The sequence below is a fragment of the Anopheles arabiensis genome, chromosome 3, assembly GCF_016920715.1.
Source record: "Anopheles arabiensis isolate DONGOLA chromosome 3, AaraD3, whole genome shotgun sequence".
Classification (NCBI taxonomy): Eukaryota; Metazoa; Arthropoda; class Insecta; order Diptera; family Culicidae; genus Anopheles; species Anopheles arabiensis.
The window spans coordinates 11,306,507-11,325,434 of record NC_053518.1 but is presented as its reverse complement, the minus strand read 5'-3'; the positions used below and the strand labels follow the sequence as shown (position 1 = coordinate 11,325,434).

Sequence of the window (18,928 nt, the reverse complement as noted above, 5' to 3'; positions counted from 1 at the left end):
GGACGAAATGATGATTTACGGAGCCAGTCTTCGGCCACCACGGGGCCTCTCCTCCTCCTCAGCAGCAAACGCTGTTAACAGTAAAAGCGTCGTATATTATGTTGCTGTTGAAAGACGTTTAAAGCTCCATCGTGTGAAATTGAATTATTTTTTTTTTTTTAGGTTTTTTCTAGGGCAATAAAAATTTAAATAAAACCCGTGAAGAGGTAATACTATTTTTATTAGTATTCCATTTCTTTTTTTTTCTCTCACTCTCCTTTGATGATATTTCTCGCTGTTAATAGTGCTTGGAACAACATCCAAAAAAACGCCTCCAAATCAATCAACATCCCTTCCCTCCGGAAGGGTGTAATAAAGTTTTATGATACCTGTTTTGAAAAAGCGTGCAATCCTCCCCGAAAAGAAGCTGCCCACTCTTGACTCACCTAATCAAATGATTTATTTGCCTTTTCCGGCACACAAGCACAACCATGAATCAAAATGTTTGAAGGCGATGAAATCGTTAATTAATTAATATTTCCCTCTAATTTTCAAATCTTTCATCTCGATTCCAACTTCATCCAAGCGTTAAAGCGAGATCATCCCAACGAACGAAATTAATAATTAACGAGGGCGAACCATATCAAAACGATCGGTGTGTGATTCACACCGAAAAATATTTAAATGATGCATTGTGCGTGTGTGTGTGTGTGTGTATGCACCATTGCCTTGCACTTTAACAGCATCCCCAGTGGAGAAGACAGGGGGTGTTGGTTGATCCGGTGGTACCGGTTTTGAACAAACCAAATCGGAAACGCAAGAGCCAAAGCAAATCATTAAATAATGAACGACGCGCGGTGGAATGCACCAGAGCTCGAACGCGTGGAACTGGTTTATGTGGTGTATGTGTGTGTATTTCATTTTATTTTGTTTCATTTTACGCACAAACACACTTGAACAGGTTTTTGTTTCTGTTGGCTATGACTGTGAAGTTGTGTTGGATGATGCGCGCCCAGTGTTGCTGTATTGTTTCCAAATGTAGCACAATGACACTCACTATAGCATCGTCGGATGAGTGAGATTTTGTTTCAGATCCACCCACAACACCTCAACCTCTTCCCAAATGGGGAAAGAAAGTGACGCAGCAGGCTAAAAGGGCCTGAAAACCTCCCAAAATATTGACAGGCATATGACAGCAAATGATCAAACAAGAGATGGGGAGAGATGTATCTTGGTAGGTAGGTTACAGCAGCTGTTAATCCCATTCTCGTTTGTCAACCAACGGATTGCGACATAATTATTGTGGCTCCCCGGGGGGGTGAGATGTTGGTGGGTTTGAAAATATGCTTGTTCTGGCCGGGAGCGGGAGATGTGTGTTGTGTTTGCAAACATGTGCTGACACACATAGGTATGGCAATCGGTATTACCACGGGGTAGCATGGTTCAAATCTGCTGCGCAATCACATGTAAGAATTTGGGTCATGCTTCTGTCGGAAAACGCGAGGAGGACGAAGAGAAGACTAAAAGACACGGGTTGAAAATATCCAGTTTGTAGACAGTAGGGTAAATATCTAAGTATTAGGTCATATTACTAAACAGGGCAAAGTTGTTCGATCCTCCATCTATTGTCAAAAATAGCCAAAGAGTAAAATGAAATGGTAGATTTTGGTCCTAATTAAGCATTGATTAAGGTAAATAAAATATGAAACATAAAATTGCGGAAATATAAGCATAAGAGTAAGAATAAATAAAATGTTTGAAAGTATAACTATAAAGTTGACAAAACATGACTCAAATCATATAAAAATAATAGAAAAAAAACAGACTTGAATGTACAAACAAGTAGTGAAAGTGAAAATATTCGAGAGTGTAACTAGATAGTTGACCAAACCAAACACAAATTGTATAAAAATAATAGATAAACCACCCACCAACAATAAATAAACAAGTAGAAAATAAACTTGATGAAAAAGGAGTACAATCGGACACTAAAACAAGCCTCTCTTTATCGAACATAGAACAAATCTGACACGTAAACTGCGCTAAAAACACGCTTGTACGTCACATCAACAAAAACCCACACGAAACACCACCACACACGACGCACACTCCTAGTATAGGGGTTTATCACCACTACTACCTTTCATAGTGCACGTGAGGTGGGTTAACATTCCTAGTAATAGAATGTGGCCTAGGAGGAAATTCCACCATTCAAAAACCGGTTCCGTCCAAAATGCGTGACGCGATTAGATTTCGATAACGGGGTTTTTTTTTGGCAACATCCCAACTGTTGTGAGTAATACGCTTTGCAACGCATTCCTCACACACGAATAGAGGCCGAGAGACCTAGCAGCAGCAGCAGCAGGTGATGGTTGAGCTATACATCCTGCCGTCCAGTCCAGAACGATTCTCTATCCAGTTGCTAACTGGTTTTGGTTTGATTTTGGGCAGGTTTGCCACCACGCACGCACACACACCATACCACGGAACCATGGTACAAGGAAGGGTGAACGTTCTTCTGCCAATAAAAAAAAGCTTCTAATCCGTAATGGCGATAGAGCGACGCGGAAGCGACGCTGAAGCGACGCCCGTACGCAGAAGCCCATGACGTCAGAGAGGCATGCGAAAGGTAACGCTTACGCTGGCGAGAGAGAGCGCGTTGACCGAAAAATGGCACACAAGTTAAAGAGCTGGGTTGGGGAGGCAGCGGCTCCCCACCAGCACATCCCTCCCAGCTCCATTTCGATACGGCACGCGACGCGACGCTCCCTTTTCGAAGTTGCGGGCGGACATCATATCGCTTCGTTGCGTTGGGTATATTATATGCGGGTCTGTGCTCGATCTTCCGCAATGTTTTCAGTGCTTGGTGTGAAGGGGGGGAATGATGGTACATCTTTCAGTGCTCACACACACACACGCAACAACACACCACCTATCACACTCTGCCAAAGTGAGCTGGAGAAGAACCCGCGGGCGTACGTGATCCGAACCGCGAGGATCGTGTGTGCGCGCGAGGTTCGTTGAACTTTTTCATCCGCTCACAAATGCACGGCGTGATGATGGTGATTGGTGGACCGCGCAGCAGCACCCCCATTCCCCAAACCGAAGAGCACGATCGTTTCCACGGCGGCCGGTGACCGGAGAGAAGAGACAGCAGCTGGGGTGGAATGTGTGTGTTTTTTGTGAGTGGTGCCTCACTGTTACCCCCCACCCCCCCCACCCCCACCTATTTTCTTGTTGCTCCGTTTGATCGTTTGACGACTTCCAAGATTCGATCTCTCTCGTCCCATTGCCATTTAACGGGGGGTGGTACCAATAATACACACAACGGACGGCCGAACGCGTTGGTGTGTGAGTTTTGTTATTTATCCAATTAAACCCCTCCCGAGGTCCGTCGTGTGTTTCGCGAAAATGTGTGCAAATAGTAGTCACACACACGCTGGAGCTATTTTAATAGAGAGCACAACGATAGAGTGAGAGAGAGAGAGAGAGAGAGAGAGAGCGAGAGCAAAGAGTACTATAAAGAGAAGCGTTTTTGCGAAACTTGCGAGCGAGTTTGTTATTGAGCTGTTTGTTGTTTGGGGTAGGTCAGGGCGCCAATTTTTGCAACATCACCATTTGAATGAGCGGTGTACAGCAAAAAAAAATGGAAACAAATCAACGCACACACACACAAAAATAAACATGTTAAAAGTAAAATAAATAAGCGCAAAATCTCCAAACACAGCAACATTTTAATATGCGCCCTAAATGGTCGTTTGAAAGTAAACTATACACACACACACACACGTTGGGCGAAAGTTACAATGTGTTGGGCAAATTGGTCGTAAAATTCCTTGCTCAAAAAACAATAAAACCAGCAATCCACATATTGCCCCGGGTTGGGACACTCTTCTTGCCCAGTCCCAGCCCCAGCCACAGCAATAAAATGTAAGTTTACGGGCTAAAAGGATAACACAAACGCAAGCATATCATTCGCACATACCGGTAAAGTCTTGTGCAAATAAAAATAAACACACAGACACACACACACACGCGAACGTATGGATTGATTTTATGGCCGAATGCATCCAAGCGGAAAATGCATTTCGACTTCAAACCCCATTTGCTTTCTCCTACCTTCTTGAATTGAATTGTTGCGCACGCACACCCATACACACACACACACGTCGATCGATCGTAAAACATTTGGTAATAAGGTGACGAGTAAACTTCTTTTACTCCGTATGGAAATGGTTGTAAACTACATCCCCTCCCCCTTGTGCATGGATAAATAAAGGAAAGTAGTTGGTTAAGGCAAGATGTGTCAGTTTATTTTTACTGGTGCCGCGCCCCTTTCCAATCGCTAAGAAAGCAAACACACACACACACACACACACGGACGGAGTAAAACGATGTGTTCTATTTTTATGTCGTGAGCACCGTTACACCGCCACAGTGAAAGCAGTGCAGCAGCGAGATTGCCAGCTGCACTTTTCATCGCAGCCCAGACGCGCATCACATCGCACCCAGCAAACACAACTTCAGTCTGGCGCAAGATTTATCCGGAACACATGGCACAGCACACATCATCGTCATCATCGCGCCAGCCAGCTTGACTAGCCATCGTGATGGTGTCGGGGTTTTTTGCCTTTCTTTTTGCTGTTTTTACTATTCACTGCAACACGCGATGCTCAGCGATTATTACCCACATGAGCGCACGCGCTCACACATGTGTGAGTTGTTAAATTGTGCAGTCTGGATGCATACATGAACAAAAAAAATGCATTTTAAACATACATCATCACACACTTACACAAGGGAAGAGATATATTGCTCGTCAATAACGTCATAAACGTCATGGACCGTTAACGAGCGTGCTGAGTTTATTCATAACGGGCGATAGAGACTGTTGTGGTGCCAGAGCAGCATTCGATCAGCTGATCGGTGGGGTTTGCTTCAATGTACGTTCGATTTAACGATGGCAGAAGTAGTGACTATAAAGCATGATCTAAGAAAGGGAGAACACTAAATGCAATGTAGATGCAAAGAGCTTCCAGAATATTGATTAGAATATTTCATATCAAACGTACTCAAGGAGACAAAGTAAATCACAATAAATGCAAATTGTTCACATGACACCACCACAGTTTGCAGCATTCTTTCATGCCAAAAGGTTTAGTTTCTTACGTTAATAAACATAAGGGTCGTTCTGGAAACATTGAGACACACAATGTCACAAAGTATAAAGTCAAAAACTGCTTTTGTTACATTAACAAGTGAACCAATTGTGATATCATTTGATATTCTTTATATTGCAACATTCCGCATATCTCCTGGGGCGGTCCGGTGGTACAGTCGTCAACTCGAACGACTCAATTAACATGCCCGTAATGGGTTCAAGCCTAGAATGGACCTTCCCCCCGTAGCACGGATTTGACTATCCTATCCGGTGTGTGGTAATGAATCAAGTCTCGAAAGCCTTATAGGCCGGCAGGTCCGCGTAGGACGTTACGCCAAATAGACGAAGATTCTGTTATATCTCGTGCATGCTCGTGGTGAAACATAACAGTTATAAACATTGAAAACAATTTATAAGAAAAATAAATGCTTTTTAACTTTGGTGCAAATGAAACTAAAAATTAAAAATGATACAAAAAAAGATACAAATTCAGAAATTACGCAAAATTAATGTAGGTGTACAATTCACAAAACAACTTAATTACTTTGTAAAAAATTGTAAAACAATTGACAACACATAGGCAACTAAGAAAAAAGCATTTTTGAACTTTTACTGAAATGTTAAAAATTTAATTAAATTTAAAATTAGAAACAGAAAAACCAAAAGAAACACAAAATCAATTCAAATGCAAATTAAAAAAAAATAAATGTTGAAGTTCAATATCCAACGTAAGCCAGTATTGGGGCCCTTTCCGTTTGAAGCTCGTAGGCTGAAATTTCAGCCTGTCAGCTGTTTGCATTGTATAGCAGTTTTCGAGCAGCTATCTGAGGGAGTATAATATACAGGTGGGCTTATCCCAAGGTGTATGAATTTAGAAGACCGATTTTTATCGCTTCTGCTTCTTAATGAAGATTGTAATAGTATTTTGAGTATTCGTCGAGCCTCCAGAAAGCTCGTTGAAGCAAAAGTTTTCACTCGTTCTGTCAAAAAGTGATGTTAAAAATTGGTAATAAAAATGCTATGAGACCACCTGGACTACATACACTTTGATTCCAGATTCGATCACCTGATTTCATTAATGCACCTTGGGGTAAATGTAAACAACACCGTGTTTTCGAGCAAGTACTCGAATCTAATTCTAGCTTTGAGGCTAGAATAATTTAGACTGAAAATTGCAGGCTAGTTTTTTGTGTGGTTTTGTATGGAGTGTTTACATGATTTCAGCCTCCAACTGTCAAACTCCATACAAAAAACTAACTAGAATCGTGAAGGCCCCCATTAACTGCTATGATGTCCAATGGCAACTGATAACACTGATTTGTTGCCTCTTTGCGTAAATCTGTTCTTGATGTAAGCGTTACTTTAAACGAGGGTGTTTTTTCAAAACTCCAAAACTGCTGCGCTCTTGTGTAACGATTTTATCTTCATTTTGTGGTTTTAGACGTGGAAAAAACCCCACTGCAAAAAGCGTCATTACGTTTATCAGGAAACAACCAAATGATTCTACGCGCCCATTCATGGAATGGAATGAATCCACGTTGAGAAAAAAAAGCAAATGCGGAGGAGGGTTTTTTGTAATCGTGCAAACGTAGCACTTCTATTAAAAACTCATCTGACGCATACTTTGTTTGATCCGGGGGGACTGTGCCGCCCCGGATGGATTACAGGCCAAACCGGTGAGTTATGGAGACACGTTCTGTTGACACAGAGCAGCACAGCAGCACGGTCTGTATGACGTAAAGGTTGTGTTGGTGGTGGCATTCAACGGAATCCATTTCAATAATTCCAAACGTCAAGGCGCCGTTATATCAATCAAGCACGTGCTTGACACGGTGGATCAGTGAGTGGCGGCGACTCCATGGCAACCGGCCGAATGATGAATCACGGTTTCCGCTTACCCCGTTCAGCCGTTTCGAGCATGTGTGCTCGCCCGCACCATCTCTTTACTCTCCCCGCATGACACTCCGTGGAAGAAACTATGCTTCAAACCTACGATAACGCCGTTACACAACCAGATGCAAGCAATTTTTCACCTTTTCTCGAGGATCGTGTGGGTGCACTCAGGAATAAGGATTAAAAGCCAACACAGCTAACAGGGAGAGCACAAATAACGGCCCACATATGTTCGGGTCAGCTCATCACGCTGTTGCTTCTCCTCTCTGGCGCCTTTTCTAACTTTGTGACAATTGCCGACGACACGCGGTCGACAAATATTAAGCTATTAGTTACACATACTTCCACCGGCACACTGTGCACACAAATGCATGGCCCTTCTGGTACACTTAATTACCAAGCGGAACAACAAATGGTTCCACAAAGGCAGTTGATCTTCGAACGTTGCTGCTTGCAAGCGTGGCGAAGAGCAGACCCCGGAAGCATGCATCGAATGCACTTACGCGGGAGCGTTGTATTAACTAAACCCCCACTTCCTCCGCGTGACACTGTTCCATTTCCGGCGTTCCAAAAAGGCATTAAGAATGCATTAACGTAACCGAGCGCGGTAACGTGTGCTGAAGGGCGTACAAAGCGCGTTTCCTTTAAATGTGGCAGATGAAGCCGACGGTTTCGGTTGACATTTAACGGGAGAGGACACATAAATCCCTTGCAAATGACAGCTTTATGTAGGGAAGCCTGACGATAAAATAGTTTTAATTTTTGGGGGGAATATAATTGCGAAAAAGAATAAAATATCTTTACATAATTTCACCATTAATTACATCAAGACAAAAGTTGACCCTCTAAATGGCAACAAAACCAACGAAATGCGCTCATAATCGAGAACTGCTAACCATAGCTGATTGCTCAACAACTAAGCGTAACAAAGGCCGAATTTAGTTTTCTTTCGGTTGCGTCCAAAATGTTTTTGAAAAGTTTATTTTTTTTTATTTTTTTTTAGCAAATCACACGTAACGCAGCATACGAGTTGATGTAACTTGTAAAGCAAGAACGGTGAAAAAGGTTTCCATAATGATAAACACTGCTGCATATTATCTACACTTCCTTGACTCTTTCTTATCGGAAGTAAGCTTCCCATGTGTTGGAAATTTGACTCTATGGCACCCTTTTGGGACAGGCTGCTTGGAAATTCCTATTAGATTTGCCCAACAAGGGTGCCATAGAGTCAAATTCCCATTGCATAAAGTTCATTTCACGTATGAAAGAGTCAATAAAGTGTCCCACAGCTATGAGAACTCCTGGAAAACCCTGTATTGCATGTAGGTAATACCATACTATTTTGCAGATCTTTCCCTCCATTAGAAAATTGTTGCACAATTGCTTCCCATTTTATGCTGGTGGTGCCATTTTTTCCTACCCACAGCCTACACGCCGCCCGCACTCAAACATTTGCCGCCTTGCATGTAAAGTGGCCGCCTAAATGTACGCCTCACTTTCCTTCCCTTTTTCCTACACACAAGATTACAAGAAAAGCTGCTGCCGCTGCTCTTACGGTACACATTAGAGCGGATTGCAATATCTGCCGATCTACCATGCAGCATAAAATGACAATCTTCAAGTCACGATCGCGACGACGACGACGACGCATTGCACCACACGATCGCAAAAAGGGGGGAAGAGAGAGAGAGAGGGAAAAAAGCGACGACAAAAAAGAACGCCAAACGAACCGTGTTTTAACGATGCCTTTTGCCAAACGATTGCACACACATAGAGGGAGAGAGAGCAGTGCAGTGGCCCTAGAGCAACACACACACACACCGCACGCACGCAGAAAAACCATGCGCACGCCGTCGTAATGCATCGCGCGCGATGCACCCACCACCAAAACGTTGTTCTTTTGCTGTGTTTTGTCGCAAACGAATGCGTCTCTCGTAATGCCGCAGTAACGATAAAAAGTGCACTCGCGGCGAAGTCTTTGTTGAGCCGACATGGTTGTGTGTGTATGGGGTGCGGAGCGAGGGGTAACGAAGGGTTAAAGGCGGGAGATTTAGAGCTAGAGAGGGGAAGCAAATTGTTTCCTACCTACGTACAATCGTGCAACACACATAGAGGAGTACACACACATAAACAACGAATAAAACATTCCTCATGCTTTATTTTAATCTAGCCAAGAGCGTACTATTTGTGGCACACGGATAAAATTGTTCTTTTTTGTACTTTTTTTACCCTAACAATTGTAATATTTTACAAATTTATTTTAATATTAATTTGTAATAAAAATAAATAAATTAACAAAGTAAATAAATGAAAACAACAATAAAAAATTATGCTTGTACCAAATAACAATCAAATAACAAACAATTGTACAAAGAAATTGATGTTAGCAACGTGTAATCGATAAAATAATAAAAACTAAGTACATAAATAAAAAAATTTCCTCAGCCATGGTAAAACATAAATAAATCTATTCAAATGTCAATTAAATGACTAATAATTTGAATAGAACTGAAAACTCGTAATAAAATAAGAAACTCTACTAAAACGTATAACAGAACACATTTCAAACATATTTAAAAATGTATTATTGATGACATAAATAATAAATAAATCGTCGAATATGATAATACAACTCAAATAAATGATAAATAAAACAAAACAATTGATAGATATTATTTAAAGGATAAACATAATTTAAAAAAGGCTTATAGAGTACAAATGGGTCCAAATTGCCAAATTGCAAGCCCATAAAAATGGTGTTGTTGAAATGCATTGGCTAAATGAAATCAAACACATTCGCATTCCCGATTGCAGACACATGCACATGGCCCCTTTGAGTGCATACACTCTCCCACCCTTCCCACCTCCTCCGAACCGGTAAACCCGTTAGATGGCCCCGTTTTTTTTAGTTCTTTGTCTTCTCTCCGTTGCATGCCGAGACATCAATTCGCAGCACAAATGGGAGGCTAAAACGCGACGGTAAATGGGGGAGGAGTAAAGGAAGTTATCGAGTTTGTGCGCCAAATGCATTTCTACCACACACACACACACACACACACACACACACACACACACACACACACACACACACACACACACACACACACACACACACACACACACACACACACACTCATACCTTCAGAGTGCAGTTCGTATTTTATCATCATTTGAACCCTCGATCGGGCACACACAGACCAACATGCATCTAACGGTGAATTGAGAGTTTTGCGCTATTTGCGCTATGTCTGCCGCCAGTGCTTGGTTGTGTGTGCACCGAGATTCGTTGGGCAATTGTTGCCATTTCTCGTTGGGTGATGTGCATGTTGCACTGGCGACACGGATCTTCAAACAACAAGGCGCGCAACAGCAACAACATTTAAACAACCCAAATCCTCATTTATCTTACACTGTGTGTGTGATGTGTGCGTTGGTTTTGTGCAAAAGTTTGGCTTACGCTAACTAATACCTTTGGTTAATCTTTTGTTTGTAGCTTTCCTCCTCCTGGTTTGCATCGCTCTGTGTTTTTATTGCCGCTTTCACTCACTCAGTTTGTGCCACTTGCATCATGACACATCGTCAGCCCCATTGCAGAGCTGGAAGGAGAGTGTTGTGATCAACCCCAAACTGCGGGAATAAAAACACCATCAACACACAAATCTCCCCCCAACTGTCATCCAAGAACGCGCAGACACAAGGAAAGCAAACACCAACCACGAGGTGAGCACAAGCTGCGTGTGTTTGCAGTTGTGCACTTGGTGCTTGGTCCAGTGCCACAGCCAGCTTTATATCGTATTTACTTTGCACTTTGGGCCCCTCCTGGTGTACTACACGGTCGCATCAGCGCATGCCGATGGTGAGAGAGGCAGGGTTAATTTATGATCCTCCCCCGGCAGAGCTTGTAATCCGAAGAGTGCGTCGGCCAGCAAGGTTGTAACTTACAAAATAGTTTAACCGTGCAAATGAATGTGTGTGTTTCTGCGAATGTTTATTGAAGTCTTTTTTTTTTACCTTTGCCTTTGGATAGCAATTTGAAGGCTAAATGTTTGAGCTTATTAAAAAGTGGGACAATCGAATTGGAATTATTTACGCAATTGGAATTATTACATAATGTTATAATTAAATGGCACAAACAACCTTTAATTTCTAATTCAGAATTCCATTCGAAGAAACATACAACAAAAAAATTGTTTATATAGGAATGTTCCAACCATTTCCGTCCGCAATCAGGGCAGCGTTCCTGTCCAAACCACTCTCGTGCGTTCTTCTTCGTCTCTGGCCCGTCGTGAATTGTCGAGAAGCGTAGAAGAGTTTAAACACCGCAAGAACCACAACACCACCAGTCGATGCTCAAACAAAGCTTGTCGGCTTCAACCCGCATCCCACGGTTTCGAGGCAGGTTGAAAGTCTCACATACGAACGCAGTACGCCGACTTAAGAACGGAAAAACGTTGGCGGCGGCGGCAGCGGTGACGATCGGAGGACCCGCTAATGGTCGTCCAACAATAAACACACACAAAAATAGGAGTGAAAGATAGACGGTCCAGAGTAAACGCAAACACACACACACTGGACACTCTGTGCGATCCAAGCAAACGGTGTGTGAGAGGGCACATACATGGCAAAAGGCCGAACTCCAAAACCTTTAGTCCACAGCACATACTACCACATGAACTCCAACGCGAAGGAAGACGCGCGATCGCGCAAACCCTGGAGAAGGTGTACCATCCATCCAGGGGATGATGGGGAGGTTGGCCCGACGGCTTAAAAAAAGGGAACTATTTCTTTGTTTGCTTCTGGTCCCAACCTTTGCGCTGGGGGTAAGGGAAAAGGGGTTTGAATTTATTTATTTTTGCTCTTCCCGCGTACGGGTGGTTGGTTGTCCTTTTTTCTTCATGAAGGTTCATCGCACAACGGAATGATGTTGGTTAAATCGTTTAAAACGCGTGCAATGTACGTTGAGCGAGCTTTGGAGGAGCCGATTAAGCTGGTTAGAAAAGGAACCCGAAAGGGACCCAACGGATAGGTCCAGATTTGAAGCAAGCATACATCATTTATTAATGGAGGAGCCGCTATAATGACGAGCTATACGAGATGTACGGCGACCTCACTGTCGTACAGCGTATAAAGCTCGCCAGGCTCCGGTGGGCTGGCCATGTTATACGCATGGAAACGGACGACCCAGCCCGTAAAGTCTTTTTAGGCCGTCCACAAGGACAGAGGAGGCGTGGTAGGCCCAAATTGAGGTGGCAAGATGGCGTGGAGGCGTCCGCCATTAAGGCCGGGATAACGGACTGGCAGACGAAGGCGCGAGACCGTGAGCGGTTTCGGACACTCCTGAGGCAGGCCAAGACCGCAAAGCGGTTGTAGCGCCGGATAAGTAAGTAAGTAATACATCATTTAATTGTCAAAGCCTAAAAAAAGCTTAGAAATTGACAGCTTCTTGATACGATGTTTAAGATCTTACTGTACCAAATGTAGCTAAAAATTAACAATAATTCTACGCCAAAAACATTGTTTCACAATCGAACAGTTGCTTCACCATGTGGACTATTTGGTATTTTAATTCATAGTTTGCAACTTTTTCCAGCATCGGAAACCCTCATACCAAACACACAGGTGATCATTCTCTTTTTTCTTTTCTTTTTTTGGCTGACCTTATTGCAACGGCATACACGTGCGCCAGCCAGCCAGCGATTGTGGCAAATTTATTGTGCCGTGTGTATCTTTTATTTTGTTATTTTCGTGCCATCGTTCCATACGATTGCGCACACATATATTTTCAAACAAAGCAAAAAAGCAAACTTGAACTCTAGTTTCAAAGCAATAGAGACTAAAAAGGCACACGTGTCGATCATTTTATGATAGTGAAAGTGTGTGAAATTTAGGTTAAAGTTGCGACTTTTCCGGCAAATGGTGCGACAAAAATGTTGCAAAATTGGAATTTGAATTTTGAATTGTTGAATTTGAAGCAACAGGCAGATAATAGCAGAAACTGGGTAGAGAATGTTTATTAAATTTAAACCTTTTAATTTAGCATTTTTTAATTATTTGTCTTTGTATGTGATTAAACACTAAAACAGTTGATATCACAACAAATTCAGTTGATATCATAATCAGTATTTTTTATTATTTTGAGAAGTAGAATAACCCGTTTTTTGTTTTTTTTACAAAAACCCTTCCTCTTTTAATAAGCTCAACTCAATTAAAGAGCACCTATCAACGAGCTTCCATCCAACTCGCATGCGGCAGTACACAAACCCTTTAAGTATGGGTTATTAACGTAATGCACCACCACAGCATTGAAGGAATAAAAAGGCATGACATCATGCCCCCCCCCACCGTAGCTAGGTGGCCGACATCGATAACGGTGGCGCGGGGAAGGTGATGTTGCCTTCAACGAGGGAAGAAATCTTGCGACGACGACATCCAACAACCAACCAAACCAACAGCAACCAACGGAGCAAACAGTGTGCCCCGTTGATGACGACAACAACGACGGCGATGATGGCGGCTGCGGACGCCGCGGCATCCAAACAACACGATACTAAAAAAAACCATTACCTATCCCAAGGCAAAATCCCCGCTGCTCCCAGCACAGCACCACTTCCGCGTGGCGTGACTTCTCGCTCCGCCGCACCTTTGTCCTACTACCCTTGCCCCCCCTTGCCGGTGGTGCTCGGTGGTCGCATTAACCGGCGCACTGGAGCTAATAATCATGCCAGCGTGGGGCTCTGTTGGCTGTGTTAGTTGTTTTGTGCTTTGTAGAATGATTGTTTGAAAAAGAAAACCTTCTACTCTGATATAGCTCATTCTCTCTCTCGCTCTCGCTCTCTCCAGCAATATGCAATCATGAAAAGTGCATCAAAAGAACGGACGAACGAACGAAGTGCACAGACAGACAAACAGAAATAATGCAAGTTGCAGTTTGCGCGAGGCGTAACAAACAACACAAAATCCAATGAACTAAAACATTGATTTGCTATTTTCAGCGCTAGAGGAGTGTTGTGCCCTTCGAAATGCTTTTTTTTTTGTTGCAATTGTTGTTTGTTTTTTGTTGCTAAATGCAGTTCTAGGTTTTCGCTGCCAGCTGCCAAACATCAACCACCAACCAAAGACACCCAATCCAAATCCAGGGGGCCTGTGCACTAGAAGTGGCGTTTATTGGTCTCTGGTGAAGGAGGAGGTTCGAGTGTGCAGCAACAGCAGCAGCAGCAAAACGTGATCAAGTCCCCGACCCAGATTCGCTTCCAGTGCGCTGTGCAGCGCTGCATTCGGTGCGCGACACTGCTTACCCCCCCCCCCCCCCCCTTCGAGCCACGAAGCTTATAGTGTTGTGCGCCACGACGACTTGGGGCAATTACTCGCGGAAAGATAAACGACCGCCTTCCTCCCTTCCTGCTCTCGCAAGTATATTTATCTGCATTTAATATAAGCGTTAGAAAATGCCCCCTTTGGCATTAGGTAGGAAACAGGGTGCAGAAAAAATGCAGAAGTAGATCAAGGAAGCAAATATCTACTCAACTCTCAAAGGAGACAAACTAGCCCCCCAGGGTGTTTTTGTGTGTGTATATGTGAGCGATAGGCCAGACTATGGCAAAGTTTATTTATCTACAATCATTGTGAAATAGTTGTACCACTGCTTCGGAGGCGTTCGAAGCTCGGCAGTAAGAACATTAGAAGCGTTCGCTTGTGCACTGTGTCACGCTTGCTGTTGTCAGGCTCAGGGAAAACCTCCTCACTCAAACACACACAAAGGCTCCGACGAGGTTGCTATGTGCACCACCAGGTAGAGTGGTAGGCAAAACGGAACACAAGCCAAGCCGAGCGACACAGAAGAGAGAAAATTGTCGTCGCCAACAAGAAAAAGGGTTAACCGACTGCCGTAGATGCACTGGAATGTGCAACTCATGGTGAGGAAGTGTATGTGTGTGTGTGTGAGAGTAATTGTGCATAAAGGGAAATCTTTTCAAAGTGATTGTGAAGAGCTTGTATGGCATTTTGTATGACTGTATTGCTCAATGGTATTTATTTGTTAGGATTTATCTTAACTGTTAGTAAACTGTTAGTAAACTAAACATGGCTTTTGGAAATTTAAATTTAATTCTTTTTTACATAATTATATTATGAAAAAAGCTAAAAAAAAGTATACAAAAATATGAAAATAACAAAACAAAACATAGATAATAAACTAGTTAAAATATGTAATAAAAAAAGGTAATAAATATAAAAAAATGTAATAAATATGTAATAAAAAATATGTAATAAAGACAAAATAAGTCGATAATTACAAGCATAAATATTACTAAAAAAGATTGCATTTTATCTAAAAGAGCTGTATAAAATGTATAAAGACGATTAGTACTGAAAGTACCAAGTTTTTCCCAAAAATGCTTCTCTGACAATGCAACAAAAGTAATATAAATATAAAACAAAATGAAAGCAAAATGACAGTCCCCATGTCACACATTTTCATTTTTTAACATATGAATGTTAAGAAAACATGCCACACCGGTCTAGAAGTGTGTGTGTGTGTATGTGTGTTGTTCTTACAATTTTGTTGTGCAAACGCGATACACCCCAAAAACTCCCTTCTTTCCACCTGTTCTTACCGTGCAAACACACACACACGCAGAAGAAAAAGCACTGTGAAGACACAAAAGCACCGCGGGAACACGCGCTTAAGAAAACTTCAACATAACACCAAGGCGTAAAGAAAGAAAAGAAAAAAGTCCACCATCGGACGGAAATGCGAAGCGGCAGAGCACCGTCGAACGCAGCAAGCAATCGAGCGCGGACAGAAAGGGGAAGGAGGCAATATAAAAACACACATCTCTCCGCCGACGAAACACGACGGTTGAGGTTGAGAAAAGGGTGCACTGCGGAGGGGTGCAATAAATGTTTGACCTACATTTTTGGCTTGTCTTTGCGCTGAGCCATTTCTGCTGGTCGTGGTGGTTGCTGCTGCTGCTTCTCGAGCACTTCAAAGTGTTTCTTCTGATGGGGGGTTTTTCGTCCCCGTATCTCAGGGGCTCTGTTAACAAACGGCTCTCTCAGTGTGCTTTCTTTTCGGGATGCAGCAACGCAAACACACACACACACACTATCCCTCTTAGATGCACACAATTGATGGATTGCAAGTGAGGAGAGAGAATGCAGTATGGGGCGCGCAGCGCGATGGCATCCGGCCGAAGGAAGAATTAGACGGAACCGGAAAGCTGGCAGGATACATTCAATGCATTTTTCTTGCCGTGGAAATTGTGCAACAGAATGTTAGGAAGGGGAAGGGCCGAACCCGATTAAAGGGTCTAGTGCGATGGTAGCCAACGCTTGTTGAACTACACGAAGGGAGAAACATCAAATATCAAAACACGATTCAAATACCATTTCCAACAGCCGTAAAACTTCATGTGAAACCATTTCCAATAAATTAATCGGCAAATTCCATCGAAATTGTGCATCACAGCTGGAATTCAAGGGAGTAAAATGATTGATTTCATCGCCCATTTTGATTTGCCAGCATTGGCGGCGATGCATTCAGCGGAAATGTGTAATCAATCTGCGTCATTCAAATAGATAAAAGATAGAAGAATTGAATTTCTGTTCTTCTAAAGATTATTGAATTTTAGCTTCTTGCTGAAGAATTTTATCCCCTTCACTACCGAAGAATGAAGAAATACATTTCATACAAAATTATAGGCGTGAAGTAGCAAAAGGGATCAAAGCAGAAAGCCTCTGGCGAAATAATCAATCACATGGTGCGCGCGCGGGATGGTCCTTCGAGCCGGATTTCCGCCATTTAATCTCTGTATAAGAACCCAGTGCGTTTACTTTCGCCCTGTTTGCCTCGGTTACAGTTTTCAGCGATAGAAGAATGTTTGGAATTGTAGATTTTCGTTCGAAGGGAATGCTCTTCCAATGTATCACCACATTCCAATAATGGGTTTTGGGGTTTATGCAGGGTTTCTTGAAGATTTTTTTCTCTCTCTTGCTTCTCAATGTTGGTTTAACTTCTCCCAAGGTTTATAGACAGTTTCTTAAAGGTGTCAAATACTAGTAATTAATTTTTACCACAATTTCGAATCATTTGTTACAAAAATGTTTGGAACAATTACAAATTAACTAAGAATCACAATGCAATATATCTAAAAAAATGATCAAAAATTCTTTATTTCCCCCGAAAATGTAGCAAGGAAATTCTCCCATTCTCAGACCTATGTTAGAGTTTGAGGTGGAGTTTTATCATTAATCATCATCATCAATCATCACCAATCGTATCTGTGGACTATCAACACCATATTTAACATAATTTTATCGTTTTTCAATCTCGAGTTCGATCATAAAACCCCTCTAAACACGTCTCGTGATAGCCGGAATTATGATCGAATGCAAGTTTTCTTCATCTCCTCGATGTGTAAAGCACGGCAAAAGAAACACACACACACAGCAAAGGTAAGAAAAGCGTTCAACCGCTCAAACGGCTGCTGCAGCCGAGTTTTGTTCAGGTTTTGCGGCACATTCTAGCTCCCGTGGACACACCGAACCCGAAGCAGAAGAAGACAACTCAAAACGCTCAAAGAGACGGGGAGAAGAGGGCGCAATCAACGACGGCGGCGAATCAGGTGGCAGCAGCAGCAGCAGCAGCAACAGCAAGAAGGTAGGAAAACCCAGACACAATGCATTTTTCTGTTCCTTCGTTCTTTGTGTTTTGTAAAAACCCTAAATGGGGGCACACACATACACGTACAAAAAAACGTACAAAACACCGGCACCGAGAAGCAAACCAACACACAAGTCTGGCCTGGAATAAAGACCGATGCATCAAACGACCGATGCAACCTGTGCACACCGAACACACATACAGACAGACGGTCGCGGCGCAGACTTGGGAATCGTATGGCTTACCTTGGATTTTTTGCTTTGTGATGTGTCTGCTGGTCGTGGGGTTTTGTGAGTTCGTCAACTGTTTCGTTCACCGTATTCCCCCTGTGCTAGATATTCTCGTTTCGTTTTCGTTGTTCTGGCTCTGGCTGTTGTGTGTCTCCCTTCGATGGAAAACACAACGCTGGACGGCGGCGGCGTCGGTGGCGTATCGCTGTTGTTTTTCTTTATAGCAGCTACAACAACACAACACACCGCGCGCGTGCTCTAGTCCGTATTTTTCTTTTTTTAGCTTTAGCTTGTAAGATGACTTACAGCAACTATACAGTGATGATGCTCTCTTACGACAAAAAAAAAACGAAGCGAGCTGAACACACACACACCGTGTTTCCACTTGGCAGTGATACGATTTCGCTTTTGGTGTAACGTTACAATGGAGGTTGAGAGAGAGAGAGATTTGAGGGAAGCCAATCGATGCTTCTTTATCTTTAATTAATATTACAAAAATTCTTCCACACACACACATACACTTTTACACAATGTAGGTATACGATTTTTGCCCTACCTTTTTTCTTTCTTAAACAAATATTTGTGGCAGCTTGCTTTTCCTTCTGAGCGATATGAACACACGCACTTACGCACTTGGAACACACACTTTTAGTGAACACGTGTTGTAATTTTTTTTTTTTTATTTATTATTTTACGACCGTTGGCAGTGTAGTAAATTCAATGCTGGCACTAAATTTCCGGATAAAAGAATTCAAACATTATTTTTTTTATTATTTCAAGGACTTTAACGTGGCTGGGGACGTATTTTGTTAATATACTTGCAATATTCCCTTAGGCATTGTGCTCTTCTGGGATTATGTTTTTGCTATCGGAACGTTTTAAAAAAACACGTTCAACAAAACAACACACACTACTACTATGGAGCGGCATTTTTTAACTATTTTTTTGTATATAAGATAAAGAGCTCTTCTACGGTTTCTCCCTAACACAGCCACGCCAGGGGCT

General features: G+C 42.5%; 1 protein-coding gene across 2 annotated transcripts in view; it reads right to left on the bottom strand.

Annotated features, from left to right (window-relative positions):
* LOC120902251 (histone demethylase UTY) overlaps positions 1 to 18,928 on the bottom strand; it is a 98,431-nt gene that overhangs the window by 47,523 nt on the left and 31,980 nt on the right. The window contains exon 2 of one of the 2 annotated variants that reach the window (XM_040310836.1): positions 17,939 to 18,652. The exons of the other annotated variant lie outside the window; for it this stretch is intronic. The gene's annotated coding sequence lies outside the window, so the exon portion shown is untranslated. The remainder of the gene's footprint in view (positions 1 to 17,938; positions 18,653 to 18,928) is intronic. 2 annotated transcript variants of the gene reach the window in all.